Genomic DNA, 25,713 nt, shown 5'->3' with positions numbered 1-25,713 from the left:
GGACCTTTTCTACACGGATCTCACTGGGAGGGACCTTCCCCATCTGCTCAGGGGAAGCCTGGGACCCCGATGTGCTTCCTCTCTCTGGAGGGAGCATCTCCTGGCTGCTTGCAGGAGCCTGGCTGCCTCTGCCATCCCCAGGACATCACATAGGAGATGTGTGTGAGAGCTGGTGGAAAACCAAAAACAACCTCCTCTCTCCACTTTCTCTCTCCTTTTGGGGCCTCCCAGCCCTGCTGTTTTCTGCCCCTGCTTTGGCAGTTTTTGCTACATTTTAGTTCAACACTCCACATCCACCCGGCCCCCTGCTGCTCCTGCCATGGGTTTGGGATTTTTTGGTACTCTTCATTTGCCTCCCCAAGCCTGCTCACCTCTGTGGTCCCAGCTCGCCACTCCGAGGTTCCTGCTACAGCACATTTCGCCACCCAGAGTGGCACTGAGACCGGCTGCTCCCCGTGAGTTTTGCAGGGAGCCGCCTCCCCTCTCCTCCCCCGCCGGAGCCGCCATTACCGCGTGAGGGAGACGCGGCCGAGCTCGCGCCACAGCGCCCCCTGCTGGGCAATCATCGCACCCGCCCTGCCCGGCCGGGAGCCAGCAGCGCCCCTGCTGGCTGTGCCCGGAACTGCACCCAAGGGAAAGTGCCTGCAGCCCAGAGCAGCTGGGACTGGTGTCTGCTGCTGTTTGGTGCTGCTGCCGGTGATGGTGTTTGTTTGCTGTACATATATTTATTAGTAAAGGACGCTTATTCCTTTTCCTATATCTTTGTCTGAAAACCCTCTAATTTCAAAGTTGTAATAATTTGGAGGGAAGGAATATTTTCCATTTCATGAATGTTCTCACCTTTCTTGGCAGACATCTGTCTTTTAAACAAACATGTGCTGCTCATGGGGCCTAGTGTGGGTAATGCAGGGGCAGAGAAGGAAGAGATGAGGCTGTTCACTGTTCCTGGACATTGCTGTTTCTCTTCCTCATTCCTGCAACCCTTTGGAGCCATCTTTTCCCTGTTTGTCATTGGCTATGGAGTAGCCAGGGATGTATTTCAGCATCACCAAAAGGAAAAGGCAGAGAATTAAATCCACAACAGGGAGTTTCACATTCTGTGCCTCCACCTTTTACCCTGAGCAGACTATACTGCAAGATTTGCCACAGAAAGAAAGACAACTTAGAGGCCAAGGCTTGGATGCACAACTTTAATGAATGTAAGGTAGAAACAGAGGTGGCTCACAGAGAGCACCAGAAGCAGCCACTAAGATGCAGCGGAGCTTCTGCAGGGTGTCCATTTGCCTGCCCTAAGGAGAGAGGGAGGGCAACACATCCCCCTAGGCTGGCCTGGGGAGACATGGACAGCAAAGGAAAGACAAAAAAAAAGTAGAAGGGAACAGTGGCTCAGACACTAAATACAATGTCTTGAAGCTCTATATCTGCCCAGAGCCAGATCCTGAGGTCATGGAGGTTCTTGCCTAAAGACTTTAGGCAGCTTTAGCAGGGATGACATCTGCTGCCACTGTAGCGGTTGGTGATGCAAGAGAGGTCAAAGCCCCCAGAGTTGATGGGCACACCATCACAGCTGAGGATGCTGCCAACAGCAGCAGAGGTGGAGGATCCCACAGCAGTATTCTGTGGGAAGGAGCTGAGGATGGGGCCAGGCAGGGTCACCAGCACAGCAGGTGGCTGGATGGCCACATGGGAGTCCTGGCACTGCCTGACACAGCACTCATTGCAGCTGTTGGCCAGTGGAGTGGGGCCACAGGGCTGGCAGCAAGGGTTGCAGGGGTGGCAGCTGGACATGGCTCGGAGTCACAGGTGCACCTAGGATAGAAGGCAGGGAGGAGCAGAAAGTGAGGACACATGAGGAGCAGCACTGCTCCCAAACACCCTGCAGCCAAGGCACCTGCTGGCCCACATTGCACTGCCCAGCTCAAAGCCCAGGAGCCACCTCAGCCAAGTCCCAGCTTCTCTCTGTCTTCACAAGACCTTCTCTCCCCTGCCCTCTCCCAGCACGAGCAGCTCCCAGCCCTGGGCTGTGACAGCCCCTGTCAGCTGAGACCTACAACCAGGAAAGAGCTGGTCTTGAACCAGCTGCAGCAGGGGGAGGAAGAGGAGGAGAAGAGGTTTCCCACTCACCTGATTCCTGAGGAGGAGGAGGAGGTGAGAGAAGTGGATGAGAGCCCAGAGACTTGGGCTGCCTTTTATAGCAGTCCTGCACTGCCTCAGGTCTAGAGGCACCTTAGTGGAAGTAATAATTTTCTGACCAGCTCATGTCAAATGCAAACACCCCTAATGATAGGGCTGTGTCCTGGTTTCCTGCACTGCTACCTTTTCATTTCCTGGTTAATTCCGCATGCTTTCCTGTATGAAGATCTCTTTCTGTAAGTGCTGGGATGAGAGCATCAATGATTTCCCGGGCAGAAAGACGTCAGCACAGGGAGAAGTCTCATGTTAATTGTTATTGGCATCCCCTCTGGGCAGATGATGTTTACCTGTGTCATTCCTGTGGTCTTGTGGCAAGGTTGTCAGAAAATTGTCACTGTTCTTTTGCTTCTCTCCCACGTGTCCAAGGACTCCACCGTGAGGGGACATGCTGTGTCTCCACAACTGAATTCCCAGCTAATGGCGTTTCCTGACCTTATTTGAACGTACAGATTTTTATTTTCTCCATGAAGACATGTGTGTCAGTCTGGGTTTGTAGTAAAATCCCTGGTCAAATTAGCAGGAAGTTTATTCCAGGAGGTATTCAAAAACACATGAATAACAAGGCAGCCACTTCTCACAAGCAGTGTGCATTCATGAGAGGGAAATCCTGCTTGTTAAATCTAATTTCCTTCCGCAACAAGGTAGCCCACCTAGCTGATGAATGGTAGCCAGCTGATGTAATTTCACCAGTTGCATCATTGCATCTTTTTTGCATTTCTATAAAGTTTTTGATACCGTTTCTCACAGGATCCTTCTGGACGAAATGTCCAGGACACAGCCGTAAAAATACATTGTGTGATGGGTGAGCAACTGGCTCATGGGTCAGGCACAAAAGGTGACAGTGATGGGGTGACATCAGACTGGCAACTGGTCTCCAATGAGGTTCCTCACTTTTAGCATCGATCTTCAACATCTCCATAAACAACTGGGATGCAGGACTTGAACAAATACTGTATTCACAGAGTATACAAAACTGGGAGGAGCTGTTAACTCCCTCAAAGACAGAGAGCTCTACAAAGAGACCTCAGGGAACTAGAGATGGGCAATCACCAGCCATATACAGTTCAACAAGGGCAAGTACCGCTTCTGCACCTGGGGTAGCACAGCCCTGGATGTACAGACAGACTGGGGACTGAGAGGCTAGAGATCCAAGCTGAGGAAAGCGACTTGGGGTAGATGGCAAGTTTGGTATGAGTTAGCAATGCCCTGGCAGGCAGGAGGGCCATCCATGTCTTGGGGGCATCAGGCCCAACATTGCCAGCTGGGCAACGGAGGGCATTGTGCCACTCTGCTCAGCACTGGGCAGCCTCACCCTGAGTTGTAGGAGTAATTTTGGGCACCACAATATAAGAAAGATATTGAGCTTTAGAGAGTGTCCAAAGGAAGGACACAAAAGTGGTGAAGTTCTGGAGGGGATGCCGTGCGAAGAATCACTGAGATCACTTGGTTTAGTCAGTCTGGATAAAGGGAGACTGGGGAGACCTCAGGGCAATCTATGACTTGTGGAGGGGCAGACACTAATATCTTCTGTCTGCTGACCAGATGTGGAATCCTTAAAATCTGAAGGTTTTGAGAAAAATCCTCTCAACCCTACTAAAACTTAGAAATCAGATATTCAAATAGTAAAATAATCTCTTCATGTTATTAAGCTTGCTACTAAGCTTGTAGTTCAAGTTTTTCAGCTCTTCGCATAACCTTTTCATTTATTTACAGAATATGCTGCTTATGTTACTAATATAAAAGAAATTTAAAAATCAGTTCTAAAAATGTTAATAATAACACTTTATATCATTAGCTTTCATGTCTTTTATATGATTTTACAATATAAAACTAATCCATATTTTGTTTCTTACATTAGGATTCATTCTTTACTTCCAAAGCTTTTAGTAAAAAAACCCACAAAAGCAGACAAATTAACAAATTATTTCAAACACTTTACCAAACATTTTTAAACAAGCAAAACTAAGTCATGCCTTTTTTCACCAAAACTCTCAAACACTTATGCAAATGTTTCAAATTTCCAAAATCAAGCTAAAGCTACCATTAGTACTTGCCCTAATTGTCAACTTCTACAACCTCCTATTTCTACAGAAGCAATCAACCCGCAGGGTTTGCAAAGCCTGCAATTATAACAGACAATTATCACTACATACCCTTCCTTTAGTAAATTTAAAAATGTTCATGTTTCAGTAAACATGTTCTCTAGTGCAGTTTTTGCATCTGTCCACACAAATAAAACAAGTAATCATGCCTGTCAACATTTTTTGCAAACTTTTGCTTCATCAAGTGTGCCCCAAGAAATAAAAAAGAAGAATAGTCCTGCATATATATATATGTGCCAAAAATTAGCCACATTTAAAAAATATTAAAGTGGTGGCCACATCTTTAGTATTCCTCACTCTCCCACAAATCAAGCAATTATTAAGAAGACCCATCAAACATTAAAAGATATTCAACAGACGGAGGGAGTAGAGGTCACACCACAGATGCGGTTAAACAAAGCATTATATGGTTTTAGTTTCTTGAACAGCTTTTTTGCAGAACCTGATCCCAAATTTTTAGAAATTTTTCAAATAATGCACATGGAAAAATTGAAAGAAAATCCTCCTGTTTTAATTAGAAACCCTGAGACAGGACAAATTGAAGGTCCTTTCCAATTAATAACCTGGGGAAAAGAGCATGCTTGTGTCTTGACAGGTCCAGGAGTTAAGTGGATTCCAGCAAAAAACGTCAAACCATATCACACCCAACAACGTGTTGATGAGTTCAAGATGGTAGGAGCAAGTACACAGACATGAGCTGAACAGAGGGATCACGGGTCACACCTGACATTCCTTGTTCCTTGGTGGAACCTGCAAACTCTGATTTTGTGTTATTTATAAATGTGTCAACTGTTGGTTCCGTAGAGCTTTTTTGGCAAAGGCGCGGCTTTTGTTTTGTTGTATTATAGACACCCTCTACTGATTTTCAAAGGTGACATTTTTATTAGATGTCAAAAGCATAGTTTTTTAAATGAAATATTTGGGAAAATATTTTGCCAAAAATTAGCTTATGAAAAGGATGGAGCGAAATCGAATTTCGCTGGTGTTGGTTAGTTTTAATTCTTTCTTGTTGTGCAGATTTGCCTGTGAAACAACCAAAACCAAATGTATGGATGACCTTAGCCAAGGCAGCAGGCTTGGATACCATAAGTTTGTCTAACTTGGAACCAGAAAATCCTTTCTCAACCTGTCTAGTCAGTGTGCCAGTAAAGGATTTGCCCTTGCTCAAAAAGAAACTTCATAGTAACCCAAGTGAAATTGACAATGGGAGCAATCCTGCATTGCACTGGAACATTTGGGTCAAAAACTTCCCCAAAGCAGTATCTGAACCCCAAGAGTTAGGGGGATTTGTGGTCTAGTTGTCATTGGCAGTAGAGTAACAGGGGATGCCTTCATCAGCTCTAAGGGAAAAGGCAAAAAGTAAAATCCACTGCAGGTACTCCCACCCTGTTCTTTCTCTATCTTTTTCCATGAGCAAACTGGAATAGTTCCTACAGGAAGTATCAGGGGCAGCGACTAAGGTGCAGTGGAGATCCTCCAGGTTGTCTGTCAGCCTCTCCTGTGGAAGCAGAAGGGCAACATGTCCCCACTAGACTGGCCTGGGGAGATAAAGACAACAAAAGAAAGAGAAAAATGGAAGAAGAAAATAGTAACCTGAAGCTCTCTCATGTGCCCAAACAATGGAAACTTTGGGCATGCAAGTGAGAAGCACAAGAGTGTTGCCACTTTCCTGACAACTTTGTCATAAACAAATCTACAGGCATGAAACAGGTTAACATCACCAGCCCACAAGGGATGCTGCCAGCCCATGATCTGAGCATTGTGACTGATGTCTTTCTGCCCTGAAGTTCTTGAACCTCTCATCTTGACACGTACAGACGTTTGCATAAAAGAAAGCGTGTGGAATGCACTAGGAAATGAAAAGGCGGCAGTGCAAGAAATCAGGACACAGCCCTATCATTAGCTGGGATAGTTTGCATTTGAAATGAGCTGGCCAGAAAATTATTACTGCCACAAAGGTGCTACTGGACCTGAGGCAGTGCAAGACTGCTATAAGAGGCAGCCCAAGTCCCTCTGCTCTCATCCACTTCTCTCACCTCCTTCTCCTCAGGAATCAGGTGAGTGGGAAACCTCTTCTCCTCCTGCTGCAGCTGCTTCAAGACCAGCTCTTTCCAGGCTGTGGGTCTCAGCTGACAAGAGCGGTCACAGCCCAGGGCTGGGAGCTGCTTGGGCTGGGAGAGGGCAGGGGAGAGAAGGTCTTGTGCAGACAGAGGGAGGCTGGGACTTGGCTGAGGTGGCTCCTGGGCTTTGAGCTGGGCAGTGCAATGTGGGCCAGCAGGGTGTTTGGGTGCAGTGCTGCTCCTCATGTGTCTCACTTTCTGCTCCTCCCTGACCTCTGTGCCAGGTGCACCTGTGACCCCGAGCCATGTCCAGCTGCCAGCCCTGCAACCCTTGCTGCCAGCCCTGCGGCCCCACCCCGCTGGCCAACAGCTGCAATGAGTGCTGTGTCAGGCAGTGCCAGGACTCCCATGTGGTCATTGAACCATCACCTGTGGTGGTGACCCTGCCCGGCCCCATCCTCAGCTCCTTCCCACAGAACACTGTGGTGGGATCCTCCACCTCTGCTGCTGTTGGCAGCATCCTCAGCTGTGATGGAGTGCCCATCAACTCTGGGGGCTTTGACCTCTCTTGCATCACCAACCGCTACAGTGGCAGCAGATGTCGTCCCTGCTAAATCTGCTGGCAACATCCTTGGGCAAGAACCTCCATCACCTGAGGACCTGGTTCCGGGCAGGAGATAGAGCTTTGGGACATTGTAATTAGAGTTTCAAGTCATTGTCCCCTTCTTCTCCTCTCTGCTTTTGCTCTTTCTTTTGCTGTCCATGTCTCCTGAAGCCAGTCCAGTGGAGATTTGCTGTCCTCTCCTCTCTCTGCAAGTCAAGCAGAGGGACATCCCCACTGCTTAGTGGCTGCTCCTGGTGCCCTCTGTGAGCCACTCTGAATAATTTTTTCTCTACATTCAATAAAGCTGCTTTGCATCCGCATATGGGCCTCTGAGTCCTCCTTCATTCTTAACAACTCCTCCAGCATGCTCAGGGAAAGTATCTGGAGAAACCAAATGGTGGGATTCCGTGTAGTGGATTTTCCTTTGTGCCTTTTCCCTTGACACTGAAAAGGTCATTCCTGACTTCTCAGCAGCCAAAGGCCATCAGGGGGATTGGCTCCCAATGGTGGCAGGAATGGGGAAAGGAAAAACAATTCCTGTGACCATCCCACAACCTCATCTCTTCCTTCCCCACCACTCCCTTACCTGGCCTAGGCTCCATGGTATGCAAATAGAAACACAGGCAGATGAGATGCACTCCCTCAGCTCAGGCAGGCAAAGCTGCTGTCCAGACATGCAGGGCTGAGACAATCCACGAGTTGGGACTGGTACCAGCCATACTCAGGGTACGCAGTGGTAATTGACTTTTGGTTGAGTTTGTGCAAATGACTTAGGGCTTCACTATAAGTTCACTTCCTCTTATGGGATGGATGTTATCTGAACATCGTCTTCCCTTTTGAGCAAATCATTGCCCAAGAGTATCAGGTAAAGGATGACAGGTCCTGCTGAACAAATGATCTTCCAGAGACAGCCCACAGATCATGAAGTCATAGAATGGTTTGGGTTAGAATGGATTATACAGATCATCTAATCCCACCCAGGTGCCAAAATCATAGATGCCTTTATCTAGATCAGAATGTTCCAAGCCCAATAAGTGAGAGACTGGAAGGATTGCTGGCTTGAAATATTTCACATGATTTTGCATAGAGGAAGGGGCAGCCTGGGCTCTGCCTGAATGAGGTGATATCCTACTCCATACACCCCACTCTCTGGACCTCTATCTCAACCCTTCAGTGGCTGCCAATCCCTGGAAAACCAGAGGCAATGCTCCACACCCTACCCCTGCACTCCAGTCTAGCCTCAGAGTGGCCAGATGGCTGGAAGTCCCACTGGGATCCAGAAAAGTCAAAGGGTATTTAATGTGAGACACAAGGCAAGCATGTCTTGACCTTACCTGTTCTTGGAATTTCTATAAGCTGAACACCATTGGAACCAGAAATGGTAGCTATGTTTGTTCTTTTCTATTCTTTTTCGTCTTTCTGTCTTTCCCCTTCTTCTTCTAATTCCCTTTTCAGAATTGTGAGTAACTTAAAATCAGATATGCCCAGAGTCTGTTAAATTAAATGGGTTAAATTAATTATTTGAGAAGTGTTTTGTGTTGATTGGATGCTGCTTGAAACCTTTTGTCAAAGTTCTTTAATTATCTAAAGTTGCCATTAAAGGGTTTTTTGATTTTTATGACCTCTTGAGAATATCTTCTTGGTGTTTCTCCCAAATGTCTAACTCAGAGTACATGAAAAACCAAAGCCCATTTAAGTGCCACACTGAATGAGATTTTGGGGGCCTTACATTTTAATTGGCACAGTGAACAGGGTACTCTTGAGGTGATGAAGAAGTATTTTATAGAGAGAACTGATCATTTCAGAATAAAGGAGAAATTAATTTTTGCTTGAAACCAATACTTTCCAGCAAAAAGGTCATAGAATCCTGGGTAAAAACTGATCTGACCTGATCTCCATTGAAAATTGCTAAAACCTTATGAACCTTGTCCAACCTCATAAAGGGGTGTTACAGGTGAGTAATGTGATGGTTGGCTCTCGCAGTTAAGGGATGACTATTATGTGTATGTTAAGAGCAGCTTTATTGATGCATAGTTATGTAATTGTGTTTGTTCTCCCCATAGTCTTATTTCCCCTCCCCCTTGTATTGCTTCCACTGGACGGTCTTGGTAGTCGGGGCATTTGGGAGGAGGGCAGGCTTGTTTCTAGGAGGGGCAGCATGACCTGACCTCCAAAAAATCGCAAAAAAGTGATCTCCACCAATGTGGTGAAGAAAGAGTTGCTGGACAGACCTTGGGAGGGGCCAGGGTTGGCTAATACAACACCAGAGGTATAGAAGGGGGAGCAGCCATTGTGCAGTCACAAAGACTCTCAGTGCTGTAGTTTTTCGTTATTCAGTTTATGTTGTATTTATTTAGGGTTTAATAAATCTTTGAAATGTTAAAAATTGAGCGTTGCGTCTCACAGAGAGATGTGAGCTAAGAAAAATTGACAAAATCTGCAGTTAGCTGCAGAGAAAAATTGAGCTTTGGCAAAAGACGGGGAAAAACCCCAGCAAGGGAAAAGGTCTGCTATCTTTACCGGTGGAGGCTGAACTCAAAGAGAAATATGTTGTTGTGGAGCAGCAACAGAAAGACCTGATTGAGTTGCAAATCAGTTTGGGGGCTGAAACAATAGTCCACCTCAGGGTAGATCAAGAATAGAATGGCCAGAAGAAGCTAGCCCAAAACCTGAAAAACCAGTTAAACAAACTTGTCCAAAGCCAATGAGCTTTGGAGCTGCAAATTAACACTGCAGTGTAATTTGAGGGGGAGGTGTGGAGAATGAGTTTTTTAGCCCTGAGGAAAAGGTGGACCTCCTTGAATTCGATGTCACAATTCTCAGCCCTGTGAGTTTAATGCAGCAAAACCAAACCCTCTCTGCACCCTTATCTCCTGTAAAAACTGAGGAGGCAGAAAGGTGGCAGGACTCCTTGAGCCTGACATCACTTCCCTCCCCAGACAAGGGGTTTGAGACAGCAAAGCCAACTCTTCTTCACTTACCTTTGCCCCAAGCTTTGCCTGCTTGTAAAGACAAAATTCATTTATCAGGAGGCAGAGTACGCAGTAATATTATCTCACTCTGCAACAGAATTGGTTAAGTTACAAGGGAAAATTTGCAATTGTCCCAAAGAAAGTGGAACAGAGAAAGTTTTGAAAACTTCACTTGGGGTTGTCTTGGATTAAGATAATTTAAAGAGCTGGGCACTCTAAAATGAGTAATCTTCCTTTAATTCTAACCAATCCCTTTCCACCAATAAAGAACAAAATATGAGTAGATATACGTGGAAAAAAAGCCTGTTTACTAACAAATGAAACAGCAAAAAATAACAGTAAATTACTGCTACATACAAAATTGCTGAACCTCACAAAACTCATGGGAACAAAGAGAGATGTGAAATTCCAGAAATATCCTCCCTAAGGGGGCTGCACGGCTTGAGGGACAAGGGGAAGATGATATCACACCCTTTCCTTCCAAGATGGCAGGTGACCATGTGGTCCTGGGAAAAAGGGACAGGATAATGGTAAACCCTACCAGGAAAGGCAAGAGCCTGTAGAGCAGTTCTAGTGGCCCCAGCCAGCTCACACGGGGTCTGCGCTGCTGCCGCTTCCTCCTGCGTTCATGGGGCTGCCCTGGTGCTGCTGCTGGACTCTGCTCTGTGCCTGTTGTGGAGGGGAGAGGACAGCTCTGTCCACACCAGCACAGGGTGGTCCAACCCCAGGAACTTGTTCCCTTTTCCACTGCTGGCAAAGTTTTTGAAGTTTATTTCAAAACAGTTTCTAATTGCAAAATGCAGTCTTTACAAGTGACTACAGTTGTAAATCCAAAGCGACTACCTCCAAAGCCAAAATCCCACCTTCACCACATGAGAGTCTCTCTTTCTGTATTCTTCTTACCTAGAGTGGGGGCTAATCCACCTTGACTAGCTTGCCTGGAGCATGGCTGCCTGCAGTGACAGGCAGTACCTGTGGGATTCACCCCAGGCAGCTCAAAACTGCTACCTATAGTCTCTCTGGGACAGGAACAAAAACAAAAAGAGAACCCAAAAATGAAGGAGCCTCTGCCTAAGACCAGGAGCTCAGCTAGGCAGTAGCCCATATGAGTGTTTGGTTCACAGGAATGGGGACTGCAACTGCGTAGCCTGAATATGGCAGATATTGATACCAGCTTGTGATTCACCTCAGCCTTGCATGTCTGGAAGTCAGCTGGACCTTGTGGAGTGTATGGGGCGCATGTCTTATCTGCTTTTGACCATGTGTGCTGACCATGGACTGTAGACCAGGCGATGGAGGGAAGGAGAAAGCAGAGGTGAGGTTGTGGGCTGTCCAGGATTTTGTTTCCCATCTCTATTGCTATGACACTTCAAAGCCACGGTATCCCTGAAGACCATTCTCTGTAGGCTTGCCAGGGAAGATTTGGACAGCTCCAAAAGAAAAGGCATGTAGTAAAATTCACTGCAGGGACTCCTAACACTTGCTTTCTCCAACTTTTTCCTTGACTTGACCGGAGGAGTTGCCATGGAAAGAAGGAGGATTTGGAGGCCATGGCTTGGTTGCAAAACAACTTTATTAAGCCTAAAGAAGAAGAGGAGGTGCCTCACACAGAGCACCTGGAAGTCCCACTACGATGCAGTGGAGTACCTGCAGGGTGTCCATCTACCTGCCCTAAAGAGGGAGGAAGAGGAAGGGCAACAGGTTCTCCCATGTTGGTCTGGGGAGACACAGATAACAAAAGACGAGATAAAGTGGAGAGAGAGAAGTGGACAGTGGCTGGAAACTAGTTAAAATGTCCCGAAGATCTATTTCTGCCCAGACCAGTCCTGAGTTCTGAAGGTTCTTGCCCAAGGATATTCCAAGGAGATTTAGCAGGGACGGCATCTGCTGCCATAGCAGCTGGTGATGCAGGAGAGGTCAAAGCCCCCAGAGCTGATGGGCACTCCACCACAGCTGAGGATGTTGCCAATGGCAGCAGAGGTGGAGGATCCCACAGCAGTGTTCTGTGGGGAGGAGCTGAGGATGGGGCCAGGCAGGGTCACCAGCACAGCAGGCGGCTGGATGGCCACATGGGAGTCCTGGCACTGCCTGACACAGCACTCATTGCAGCTGTTGGCCAGCGGGCAGGGGCCACAGGGCTGGCAGCAAGGGTTGCAGGGCTGGCAGCTGGACATGGCTGGGGTCACAGGAGCACCTAGGATAGAAGGAAGGGAGAAGCAGAGAGTGAGGACACATGAGGAGCAGCACTGCACCCAAACACCCTGCAGCCAGGCACTGCTGGCCCACATTGCACTGCCCAGCTCACAGCCCAGGAGCCACCTGAGCCAAGTCCCAGCCTCTCTCTGTCTGCACAAGACCTTCTCTCCCCTGCCCTCTCCCAGCACAATCAGCTCCCAGCCCTGGGCTGTGACAGCCCCTGTCAGCTGAAAGAGATGTCTTGAAGCAACAGCAGCAGGAGGAGAAGGAGGAGAAGAGGTTTCCCACTCACCTGATTCCTGAGGAGGAGGAGGTGAGAGAAGTGGATGAGAGCAGAGGGACTTGGCTGCCTTTTATAGCAGTCCTGCACTGCCTCAGGCCTAGTACTAGCTTGTGGAAGTAATAATTTTGTGTCCAGCTCATGTCAAATGCTAACCATCCAAGCTAATAATGGAGCTGTGTCCTGGTTTCCTGTATTGCTGCATTTTCATTTCCTGGCTTCTGACATATGATTTCCTATATGAAAAGCTAATTCTTTTAATTGCTGGACAAGAAGGTCATTGATTTCTGAGGCAGAAAACGTCAGCACAGGCAGAATGCTCTGATCAAGGGCTGGTGGCATCCTTTGTGGGCAGATGATGTTCTCTTGTGTCATTTCTGTTTGGGTTGTTTGTGGCAAAGTTGTCAGGTAAGGGGCACTACACTTCTGCTTCTTGTTCACATGCCTAAGAACCGCAATGTGAGTGGCCATGACAGAGATTTTGATGTTCTTCCCATCTTCCACTCTTCTTCTTACCTCCTGTTCTCTATGTGTTCCCAGGCCAGTCTAGCGGGGATGTGTTGCCCTCTCTCCCTCAGCATGAGAGGCCGATGGACACCCTGCAGGATCTCCACTGCATCTTAGTGGCTGCTCCTGGTTCTCCCTGTGAGCCACCTCCTTTTCTTCTGTAGATTCATCAAGTTCTTTGTCCATCCAAACCTGGGACTCTGAGTCATCCTTTTTTTTCTGTGGCAACACTTCCAGTCTGCATAGTGAAAAAGGTAGAGAAGCTGTGTTGGGAGTCCCTGAGTGGTTTTACTTTGTGTGCCTTCCCTTGCAGCTGATGGAGACATCCCTGGCTATTCTGCAGCCAATGGCCTTCAGGAAGATCCTGGATGCAGAGTGGCAGCAGTGAATATGAGAAACAATCTTTATTGTGAGAGGAACAGATCAACACCTCATCCCTTCCTTCTCCTCCTCTCCATTACTTGGTCCATGAGCATGGTCAAAGGCATGACACCCTTATGACATCTGCACCTCCTCCAGTCCTTCAGTACCTGGCAGGGCCCAGCTGCTGTGCAGACATGCAGGGCTCAGGTGGTTCACAGGTTTGGATCAGTGTGTGCCACAATCAGGCTGTGCAGAGAAAAGCAATGTCTAACCTTTCATCAGTTATTTCTCTAAGTGTTAACATCTAACACAGCGTGGTAGTTTGTAAAAGTTTCCTGAAATTTTTACTTGCCAGACCTGGTCAGTCTCCCTTGTACCTGACAAGGACCAATCAGTGTCGGATTTTTAAGACTGACACATTTTTACATCAATGAGAATGTTTACATGTCTTTGTGAGACACACATGTAAAGACGAAAAACCTGGGGAAAGCTCCCTTTCCCTTCTGGCCTCTCATTAGGTGACACCAGCCCAGGCCCATAGAAGCAGCTCAGGCCGTCAGGGTCAGGCGGGCTCTGATCCAGGGCTCGGGAAGCCGCCGGGCCCCGTTTTCAACCAGGGGCCCCAATACCCAGGGGGAGAAGAGGGTTGTTAAGATCCCAGCCCCCCAGCACGGCCAGGGAGCCCCTGGATCGGCAGAACCCTGCCCTGATGCTGGCCCGGAGCGGCTCCGAGCGGCCGCCCCGCCGCCCTCACGGCCTGGGGCAGGCACAGCCGGGCCCTGTTCTGGCAAAGCCACCCACACCCTTGCCTCCTGGGCAGGGTGGAGGGAAGACCCCCAGCCCTCGGCTGGAATAAATGCAGGAAATGTCAGAAAACAGCCATGGAGCCAGAAAACTCATCGCCATTTTCTGGCTGGGCCCTACAGTCCTAGCCAGCCCCAGCGTGGCCTTGAAAGACTGTATCGTAAAACAACTCCCAGCCTGGGCCTGGAAGAGATCACAGAACCATCTGCTGCCCGGGCAAGGTATTAACTCTTCACTGCCCGAACAACTCTTGCAGACACTTTGTTCTCTCTCCTGAGTGAAAGAAAATAACGATATGATGATACACACAGAAACAGCAGGAAAACACCGAGGTCAGACAAAGGGAGGCGTCATGTCCAGTTGAGGGAAGAAGGAGAGACATGGACTGAAATTTCTTTTTTTATTCTGTGGAGAATAGACTCTTGTTTCCCTATAACACATAAAGAAATTATGTGGTGGATTGAATGTTCTAGCTGTAGATATGAGCAAAGGCATTGGTGTTAAAGTAAGCAGATGTTGAAATTTCTGTGATCCCCTAAGTTTGAATAGTGAGAAGACTCCTGCTGATCCCCAGGGAAGAAGAAGAAAAACCCTCTTTTCAAAGATGAAGTGAGCTTTTGTTTGAGCTGTTTTAATCCTTAAAGTGTGCCTCAAACTTGTTATGGTCCTCAGTAATGGTTATGGGAAAACTGTGAATCAAGGAAGGGACTTTTACATAGTGATCAGATCTCCATTTCCTGGGTGGCTGATCACTCTGACATCAAGGCCACCAGAAAAGTGTTTCTTGTGGAGAAACCTCCGTAGACTGAAGAGGGAAGACTCCTCTCCCAAGTGAATTGGTGAAAGACTATTTTGAAGATGGTAAACTGACTGAGTTGTTTTCTGTGTTTTTCAGTGTGAAAGAAAAGAAGTGGGGAGGGGGGGGAGGGAAGAAAATTGTCTAAAGTTTTATTCAGAGTTTTTTTTCTTTATAGTTTCTAGTAATAAATTTTTTTTGTACCATTTAAAGTTGAACTTGTTTTGCCTTCCTCCTAATTCTATCTCACAGCAGGAAAATTTCAAATTTGCAAGCCAAAACCACTACACTTAATTGGTGTTTCTGCCTGGTTTCAAACTGAAACCAGGACACACAGCTACAACCTCCCTTAAAATGCAGTACCACAGAACAAATTTCTTATGCCTGGGAGCACATAAAGTTACCTATAGGATGGGTTTTGCTGTGTGGCTGACTGGCCTACTCTCATGTTCTGGCCAATACTTCTTGAGATTAAGTCCTCTATTTACTTGACCAAGAAGGTTTGAAAGAGAGAAAGTGTTTGGCTTATCAGTTGACATAGGATAGCACTGGTTCTGCTGCCTTTTGAATACTTGGAGTTGGGTAGCTGTGAACTATCACACCATAAAGAGAACCATGTGTACTTTAGTTAAAGATATGCATTACACTTCACAAGCATTAACAGTCCTAAGTACAGAAATGACAGAAGCCAGAGAAGCTGCCTTGAAAATCAAGCAGCAATTGACTACTTGAGACATAATCAGGGGTGTGAAGAATTTAAAGGGATGTGTTGATTCAATCTTTCCAATAATTCCTGACTAAGAGAAACAAAAGAAACAACTAAAGAAACCAGCCACAAGTGCTACGGAGACAGAAGGACTAGATTCTCTTGACTGGTTTTGTGGGTATGACAACATTTCTCAGTTTTTAGGATGGTTAGGATGGTTAAAACAATCTGTTGGACTTACTGTGATGTGATGTAATGTGGTGTGATGTGATGTGGTAGTCATGAACTTTATTACTTGTTAATTCAATGCTTACTGCTATACAGACTAGTTCAATATAATAACTGGATATGACACTTTAAAGAAATGGCATTAAAATCTCAATGGGGGGATTTGCTACCGAACAAGTTCCATTTCTTCAAGAAGTCTTTGCAGCAGTGGGAGAAGATGTTGGAAAATTCTTTTGACCTTAGCACACAATGTATGGTTCCTATATCCATGGTCAGTCCTTAGTTTTGTAACAGACATTGCTTAGTACAAATACCAGATGTTAATGTAGCCTAATGCTTCCTCATTTACTTATATCAGAGATTAATATGTTTTAGCCAGTATCTTAGTTCTGAGTACAAGGTTCGTGTGTCAGAGTGAAGAATGATGGAGTAGTACTTTATGAGCTGACCAACATATTTGGGATAGTTTCTCAGAGAAAAGATTCATCAGAAGATCTGGAACCATATCCAGACAAGCTGTTGGAAATATTTAACCTATGTACATGTATTCAAAAAAGTGATGAATATGTATTAGTTTACAGAATACAGTTTACAGAATTATTTACAGAATACAACCTGATCTGTTAGGTTACTGGGCATGCTTAGAGGAGACACCCCCATGCATCCACCTCTGCTAATAAAATAAGGTCAGCTTTCTGATGCAGGAAGTTGGTTGGAGAGTTTATTTCCCAGTTTTTGGTGACAACAGGGCTTTGAGCAGCCTGGTCTGGTGGAAGGTGTCCCTGCCCATGGCAGCAGGATGGGACAAGATTGTCTAACCTAAACTATGGAATGACTATGATCTATGGCTGTCTATGGCAGACCCTGTCTTCAGCAGGGTCCATCTTCCTCTGTCTGTCTTGTAGTCTCCCTTGGGCACAGGTTTGATCAAAGGCTTCAGTTGAGAAGGCATTGATGGACAATTACATCTATCTATACATGAGAGAAATGTGAATTAATAGTGAGCTGTAAGTCTTCTGCACAAACTCAATCTAAAGTAATTTACCACTGCATATCCTGAGTATGGGTGATATCAATCCTAACCTTTGAAACATCTCAGCATGCATCTCAGGACAGAGATGGGCACTGCACGAGCTGAGGGCCCCTCTGAGATGTGTACCTCATCTGCCTGTGCTTCTGGGTGCAGGTTGTGGACCCTAGACTGGGTAACGGAGGGGAGGAGAACGTAGAGATGAGGTTATGGGCTGTGTCCATACATTGCTCTTTCCGTGCTGTTGGGAGAAAAAGGTTAAAATTGAAAGATTTGGAGAGCAGGATGATAGATTTGCACAAAGTGACCTTGTAGGTGGGGAACTAAGAATATCCATCTGGGAAACACCACATATTTACTGCTGATTATCCTGTCTCTTTTGAGAGATAATATAAAAGCTATCAGAACATTAAGAGGCATCTCTCACAGACAATCTTGAGCCTCCTGCTAAAAGAGAGATCAAAAAACTCAAAGGTCATAAGAGCACAGCAATGCAATAAACTGCACACGCATGAGATCCCTTGATATACTAGGACAGTCAGTGACATGCCAGGATTGGACTGACCCTAATGATGCCACTGCTCCCATTTTATGTGTCTCTGCAGCCTGGCAGTGCCTTGAATTAATGAGATAATGAAATAAATCTACTCTTTGCATTTCAGATGTGGTTTGGTGATTTGGACATATCCATTCGCACACCAACCTACTCCTGCTACCCTTTGGATCCTTGGTGTTCCCAATGACCATTGACTGCGCAGTATCTAGGTATGTTTTCCTCAGCTCCAGGGCAAAAGGGCAAAAATAAAATTCACTGCAGGGACTCCCACCCTCTGCTTCTCCACCTTTTATCCTGAGTAAAGTTGCCATGAAAGAAAGAGAACTTGGAGGCCAAGGCTTGGTTGCGCAATAAATTTAATGAGTTGAAAGAAGAAAAGGAGGTGGCTTACAAAGAGCACCAGGGTCAGCCAAAAAAGATAAAGTGGAAATTCTGCAGATTATCCATCTCCAAAGAGGGAAGAGGACAACAAGACTCCACTGGGCTGGCCTGAGGAGATATGGGGAGTGAAGGAAAGAAAGAGAGCAGTAAAAGAAGGGAACAATGCCATGAAACTGTAAGGAAAAAACCCGAAAACTCTGTCTCCTGGCCAGAGCCAGGTTCTGAGCTTATGGAGGTTCTTTCCTGAGGATGTTGCCAGCAGATTTAGCAGGGACGACATCTGCTGCCACCATAGCAGCTGGTGATGCAGGAGAGGTCAAAGCCCCCGGAGCTGATGGGCACTCCACCACAGCTGAGGATGTTGCCAATGGCAGCAGAGGTGGAGGATCCCACGCAGTGTTCTGTGGGAAGGAGCTGAGGATGGGGCCAGGCAGGGTCACCAGCACAACAGGCGGCTCAATGGCCACGTGGGAGCTCTGGCACTGCCTGACACAGCACTCATTGCAGCTGCTGGCCAGCGGGCAGGGACCGCAGGGCTGGCAGCAAGGGTTGCAGGGCTGGCAGCTGGACATGGCTGGGGTCACAGGTGTACCTGGCACAGAGGGCAGGGAGATGCAGAAAGTGAGGACACATGAGGAGCAGCACTGCACCCAAACACCCTGCAGCCAAGGCACCTGCTGGCCCACATTGCACTGCCCAGCTCAAAGCCCAGGAGCCACTCAGCCAAGTCCCAGCCTCTCTCTGTCTGCACAAGACTTTCTCTCCCTGCCCTCTCCCAGCACAAGCAGCTCCCAGCCCTGGGCTGTGACAGCCCCTGTCAGCTGAAAGAGATGTCTTGAAGCAACAGCAGCAGGAGGAGAAGGAGGAGAAGAGTTTTCCCACTCACCTGATTCCTGAGGAGGAGGAGGTAAGAGAAGTGGATGAGAGCATAGAGACTTGAGCTGCCTTTTATAGCAGTCCTGCACTGCCTCAGACCCAGAGTCACCTTAGTGGAAGTCATAATTTTGTGTCCAGCTCATGTCAAATGTGTGTCAAATATCCCAGCTAATGGTAGAGGCTGTATCCTGGTTTCCTGTTCAGTGCCTTTTCATTTCCTGGCTAATTCTGCATGATTTCCTACATGAAGGGTCATTTCTGTAAATGCTGGGATGAGAGATGAGTTTCCTGGGAAAAAACAGAGCTGAGTGCATTTAGAATGCTTGGAACTTCAGCTTGCAGCATCGTCTGTGAACAAATGTTCATCTGTGTCATTCCTGTCGTTTGTTTTTGTCCAGGTTGTCAGAAATGGGCATTAGTCTTGTGCTTCTTGCCCACATGCCCAAAGACTTTCAGGTGAGTGGACATGACACATAATTTTCTCTTGCTTTTCCCATGTCTCCAGGTGGTTACTCACTGTTGCACAAAGGTCTGCATCTGCTAGGAGGGTTGGACCCTGTTCCTACCCTAACAGTGCTCAGAGAAAATTGTGTTTCCTCATTTGGATCATTGGCTTCCTGTGCAATCTCTGTGGGTCTTCTGGAAATACCAGGAGTTGTCTGGGGCCTGATCCTTCTCCAGGATACCTGAGTAATTTTCTGCCACACTTGTTCCCAGTATCTCCTCAGTAGAGTTCCCAGAACTGCACATCTTTTCACTCTGTTTTTGACTCTTTGCTGACTCTGTGTGAGCATACAGATCTTTGCATTATTTCATGCAGGTGTGTTTGAGCACATGTGCATCATTTTGTGCTTGGGTGACCCTCCTGAGGGCATGTGCAGGTCAGAGCAGCAGGACTCTTCCCTGGAGTGTTCATGATCTCAGAGCGAAATATGTTCCCATTGACATCAGGAATGGCACTTGGTATGGAATCTACAGCTGAATGGTCATGACTTCAAGCTGGCAGAGAACTATCAATGAAGTCATCTTCTGCCTCCTGCACTCTCCAATTCTTGTTTTATGGAAAGGGAGAAAGACCAAGGAAGCCTATCCACTTCTGCAGGTTATCATTCTGTGCATCCCCTTCTGGTGGAACATTGCTGATGACTAGGGTGGGAACACAGGCTCCTCCTGTCTGGGCAAATGCCAGACGCACTTCTACAGCTCAGCAGCCAGGTGCTGACTGAGCAGGGCTGAGACCTCCCAGCAAATGGGTTTTAGACAGAAGGAACCCATATCCAGGAACCCAGGTGCTGCTCTGCTGTGAGATGTAGGACAGTTGGATCAACCCACATAGCATAACTGAGTGCTGCTCCCTTCCCTTTAGTGGCCTTGCTGGGAACTTTGGCAGATGGCTTCAGATGGCTGCAGGAGGCTTCAGCCAGGTCCAGCTTCTGTTTCCACAAGAGGAGCTCTCAAGCTGAAGTTCTGGTTCTTGGCCATGAGCAGAGTCACAGTTCCTGCTGTGACACATCTGTGATTGTATCTGGTCATGGACCTCACCAGGCTCAGTTTGGACTCTGACATATGTGTGTCTTCCCAGCTTGACTTGGCACTTACCTCCATGCCACTCCTGGTGATCACTGGACATTGTTGAACCTTGAATGCCATCATGAGGCCTCATCCTGACCTTGACTCTTACTCACTGACTTGTCTTTCCAACTTGGCTCCAGCACGTGTAAGACAGAAGCCTGAGGCAGAACATGAGCAGGGCAACGTTAAGTTTGTGCATACTTGCAGACCTGGGACCTTACTGGGATTTTGGGGAAAGCTGAGGCAGCTCTCCTGTCTGTGGTGTGCAATGGTTGTGCAGAATAGAGGGCAAAATTGCAACCCTGAACTTCGTAAATGCAGTTTTTTGTCACCTTAGGGACCTGCCAGGAAGAATCCTTTGGGAAAGTGCCCTGGGGGTTGAAAGAGGCCAGGGAGAATGAGAAATACTGCAGTTCAGATCTCCAGATAATAACCTTATGGAAATCACCTTAACTAGCTCTGTCTGTTCAACTTGCCAAAGACATGAAGTAGATCTACCAAGGACTTTGGGCAGTTGTATTTTTTGGAACATTTCTTTCCAAATCATACAGCATAATATCTTATTTTAAGATTATTCAAAGTTCCATCTGCCCTTTATTGAAGCTGAAACATTGTTTTCCTGTTGAATTTGAAATTAAATAAATTAAAATTTTTAATATTCCCTTAAACCAGCCTGAACTGGTACTTTCCTTCTGAATTTTCTATTCACCTAAATTTGCTTTATACTGCCTTTTACCACCCCCCGTACATGACAAGGTTTTTGTAACAGTGAGGAGATTACAAGAAGATCCCAAACACTGTTTCCATGTTTTACAAAGCCAGGACAATACAGCTAAAGAATGGACTCAGTGCTGGCCAAGCCTGAGCTTCTCAGTGACACCAGTCAAGCTTTCATGAAAACATATTTAAGAAAAGGCAGAACACTTCACAGGAAGTGTGGGATGAAGATAAACAGAACCAGTGCGTTACATTAAAAATCCTGCAAACACAAGGATCAGAGAAGAAGGTGGAGGAGGTACCTCTGGTGATGGGAAGGAGATTCCCTGCAACCCATGGGAGGAATGGTGGAGCAGATTGTCCACCCTGCAGCTCATGGAGGACCCCACAGCAGAGCAGATGGAAATCTGCAGCAGCAGTGTGGTCCCTGGAGCAGCCTTATCCATAAGGACTGCATCCTGTGGACAGGACTCCCATGGGACCAGATCTTAAAGACTTCAGGCTGTAGGATGGTATAGCAGGGCATCTTATCCCCCATAACAGTTTGTTTGTTAACTGGTCAGATAACTCCAATGGCACAGTCTGAGGCTGAGATATAATCCAGCCAGCCCTGGACTCCTCTCACTGAGAAGGGTTTTAGAAAGGAAGGAGGTCTTCTCAGTACCTTGTGACTCAGTGGCCAGGCTTCTTTAATAAACTCGGTCTGAAGTTCCCACTCCATCCGAGACAGATCAGCTCATTGGTGTAGGGAAAAATGGGGGGAGGAAGGAGGGACAGAAAGGGACTGTTGTGTTCTTCCCTTTTTTGTTGAATAATTTATATTCTGAAAGCTTTCCTCTTTTCCAGGCATTGACCAGGCACTCCCTACTGCACTTCTCCTGATGTTTCGTAGCCTGGACCTCTCTGGTGGCACTCAACCTCCTATTTCTGTCTCTCCAAATTTCTTTTGCAGTGAGCCTTATGGGAATCCCTGTTAGGAAGGGGAGGTAATTTTGATCAAGTGTAGCTAAAACTTGTTTACCACTATAGTGATGTGAATGGCCAAATATTTTCCTTGAGAGGCATTTGACATTTCCTTGGGGAATGCTTCAAATACCTGAGCACTAATTACACAAACTCTTAAAGCTCTCTAGTGGTTCTTCCCAGGGATTCAGGGGCCACTCAGGGTTCCTCTGCATGAAGAAGTGTCTCAATATTGTACTCTCATGGCTGAAGAGGGTAGTGCTCCTGGACAAGCAGACTCCCCACTGCCTGCAACTGTTGAGACTGGGCCATCAGAAATTATTTTGGGTTAATGATTCTCTCAATGATGTCCTTTGATTGAGATCCCACTGTCTGCACATTGCTCTGTTACACCATTGTCATGAAAAAGAAAATCTGCTTCCTGCAAGCCCTTGTCATGAGTACATTGGTTTTGGGGTCATCTTCACCCCGTGGTTCTCCTGATGACTGGCCCTTTTGAACCAGCAAAGGCATTGCTGAATCCAAGTACCTTGATGTGGCCTCCACTGATCCTGATCCAGCAGCCACTCCCACCCCATATATGTCAAAGATGAATAAAGTTCTGAAGAAGTTGTGCTGAGGAAAGTGTTCTGGTTTAAAAGACAGGTGTTTGAAAAGGAAGTATGGAACCTTCATGAAGTGGAAAAATGACACCCTCTTTCCAAATTATTATAACTTGGAAATTATGGGGCTTTCAGGCAAATATATGGGAAAAGGAAAGCAGCTCTTTACTAGAATATACATATATATATATATATATATATATATATATATTATATTATGTATGTATGTATATAAACACACAGAAGCAACAACAACAGCAGCCACACAGAAAGGAAAAACCCAATAACAGCCTGTTCCTATCCGTCAAGCACTTTCCCCTTTGGTAGGCACTGTTGGCTCCCATCAAGGCAGAGATTCCCTCTCAGCTTCAGGGGGTGCTCTGATGAAAGATTGGGACCTCCCTGGTTGTGATGGTGGCTCAGATGAGGGAGAGGGGGAAAAGGGCTGATTGCCCCAGCACCCACAGGAGCAGTGATCAGTCTTTGGCACCATTAAGGGCAGCCCATACAGGCTGGGAAGGGAGGCAGGGCTTTACCGCGATGTCGCACTACCCTACAGACAAAAGGGCCGCAGGGATGTTGGTCTGGCTCCAAGCAACCCTTCATGGGGTGGCCCCAGGGGAGGAGGGGGGGAGGGATGACTCCCACCAGGCATCCAGGTGGACCATATCAGTCTCTCTGTGTTTGTCTCTTGCAAACAAATGGGCTCACAAGCTGGCAATGGGCAGAGCTTCACGGCAGTGTTGAAAAAAAGCGGCACAGGAGAGGTCCAAGGTGAAGGAGCACCACATGACCATCTCAACTCCCAACCCAGCAAGGACGGAACTACCCCAGTTAACAAATTGCTAAAAACCACACTACTTCACTACTTCCCTTCCCCCTCCAAACCTTTCCCTCATATGTTTGTTCCCAGGTGTGCTGGCCACAGCCCTAGGCCAGGTAATGAATAGGAAGAGATGAGGTTGTGGGCCGTTCCAAGGTGTTGTTTCTCATCCCCACTCCTTAAGCACTTTGGAGCCAAAGTCTCCATGATGGCCTTTGGCTGCCAAGTAGCCAGAGATGTTCTTCATCAGCTCCAAGGGAAAAGGGCACAAAGTAAAATCCACTGCAGCCAGACCCATACATTGCTTCCTGCACCATTTTCCTGTGCAGACTGGAGGAGCTGTCACACAACAATAGACGACTCAGAGGCTGAGGCTTGAATGCAGCACAATTTTAATAAGTTTAAAGATGAAAAGCAGATGGCTCACAGAGAGCACCAGGAGCAGCCATTAAGATGGAGCTCCCATATGGTGTTCTTTGCACTGCTCTGGAGAGGAAGGAAGGATGACCGGTCCACAGTAGACTGGCGTGGCGAAAGGGACAGAAAAGGAATGCAGAGTAGAACAAGAAAGTGATGGTCCAAAGCTCTAAATACAATGTCCAGAAGCTCTATCTCCTGCCCAAAACCATGCTTTGAGGTCTTGGAGGTCTTGCCGAAGGACATTGCTAGCACCTTTAGCAGGGACGGCATCTGCTGCCACTAGCAGCTGGTGATGCAGGAGAGGTCAAAGCCCCCAGAGTTGATGGACACTCCGCCACAGCTGAGGATGTTGCCAATAGCAGCAGAGGTGGAGGATCCCACGCAGTGTTCTGTGGGAGGAGCTGAGGATGGGGCCAGGCAGGGTCACCAGCACAGCAGGTGGCTGGATGGCCACATGGGAGTCCTGGCACTGCCTGACACAGCACTCATTGCAGCTGCTGGCCAGCGGGCAGGGGCCGCAGGGCTGGCAGCAAGGGTTGCAGGGCTGGCAGCTGGACATGGCTCGGGGTCACAGGTGTACCTGGCACAGAGGCAGGAAGAAGCAGAAAGTGAAGAAACATGAGGAGCAGCACTGCACCCAAACACCCTGCAGCCAAGGCACCTGATGGCCCACATTGCACTGCCCAGCTCAAAGCCCAGGAGCCACCTCAGCCAAGTCCCAGCCTCCTCTGTCTTCACAAGACCTTCTCTCCCTGCCCTCTCCCAGCCAAGCAGCTCCCAGCCCTGGGCTGTGACAGCCCCTATCAGCTGAGACCTACAGCTAGGAAAGAGCTGGTCTTGAACCAGCTGCAGCAGGGGAGGAGGAGGAGGAGAAGAGGTTTACCACTCACCTGATTCCTGAGGAGAAGGTGAGAGAAGTGGATGAGAGCCCAGAGACTTGGGCTGCCTTTTATAGCAGTCCTGCACTGCCTCAGGCCCAGAGGCATGTTAGTGGAAGTCATAATTTTGTGACCAGCTCATGCCAAATGTGCACCATCCCAGCTAATGGTAGGGGCTGTGTCCTGGTTTCCTGCATTGGTGCCTTTTCATTTCCTGGCTAATTCCGCATGCTTTCGCATATGAAGTCCCTTTCTGTAAGTGCTATGATGAGAGGTTCAATGATTTCCTGGGCAGAAAGGTGTCAGCACAGGCAGTATTCTCCATTCAAGGACTAGTGTCATCCCATATAGTCAGATGATGTTCACTTGTCTCATTCCTGTGGGTATGTTTCTGTCAAGTTGTCAGGAATTGAGCATCACTCTTGTGCTTCACTTCCACATGCCTAAGGACTCTGCTGTGAGGGGACATGCTGTATCTTCACAGCAGAGTTCCCAGCTGGTGATGTTTCTTGGCCTTGTATGAGTGCACAGATTTTTGTTTAGCTTCATGCAAATAGGTGTCATATTTGTCAATGTGAGCGTGGAACCCTCATCCTGAGGGCATGAGTGTGGTCATGGCCAGAAGATTCTCCCCTGGTGTGTCCTTGACCCCCAGCATGTTGCCAGTTGCACGTTAGAAGGAGCCAATTTACAGCTGAATGGTGCAGCCTTCAACCTTTGCAGTGAAGTGTCCAGAGAACTGAAACACAACCCCTTCCTCCTGCACCCTTCCTTTCTTGCTTTATGCCCAGGGAGAAAGGCCAATAAATCCTGTGGCCTCCAGAGGCTGCCATCCTGAATCAATCCCTTCAGGTGTGGTGTTGCTGATCACCAGGCTGGTACACAGCCTTCTCATGTCAGGGCCAATGCAAGATGCACTTCTACAGCTCAGTAACCTGGTGCTGACACAAAGGTTGAGACTTCCCTACAAGTATGTATTGAACTGAAGGCACCATGTTCATGTGTTGCTGTGCTGTGAGATGTAGGAGAGTTTCTCTGGAGGAGACAAAAGCTTTGAGTCAAACTTCCTGGTTTTCTTGCCCAG

General features: G+C 47.3%; 3 pseudogenes; 1 reads left to right on the top strand and 2 right to left on the bottom strand.

The window, feature by feature from the left end:
• Positions 1 to 1,479: 1,479 nt before the first annotated feature.
• Positions 1,480 to 3,106, bottom strand: LOC130263887 (feather keratin Cos1-2-like; annotated as a pseudogene).
• A 3,113-nt stretch (positions 3,107 to 6,219) lies between these two features.
• LOC130263868 (feather keratin Cos1-1/Cos1-3/Cos2-1-like) lies at positions 6,220 to 7,144 on the top strand (annotated as a pseudogene).
• Positions 7,145 to 11,799: 4,655 nt separating this feature from the next.
• On the bottom strand, positions 11,800 to 12,550 carry LOC130263867 (feather keratin Cos1-2-like; annotated as a pseudogene).
• Between the last annotated feature and the right edge of the window lie 13,163 nt (positions 12,551 to 25,713).

This window comes from Oenanthe melanoleuca, chromosome 27, assembly GCF_029582105.1.
Source record: "Oenanthe melanoleuca isolate GR-GAL-2019-014 chromosome 27, OMel1.0, whole genome shotgun sequence".
Taxonomy (NCBI): Eukaryota; Metazoa; Chordata; class Aves; order Passeriformes; family Muscicapidae; genus Oenanthe; species Oenanthe melanoleuca.
This window is presented reverse-complemented; position numbering and strand designations above follow the sequence as displayed.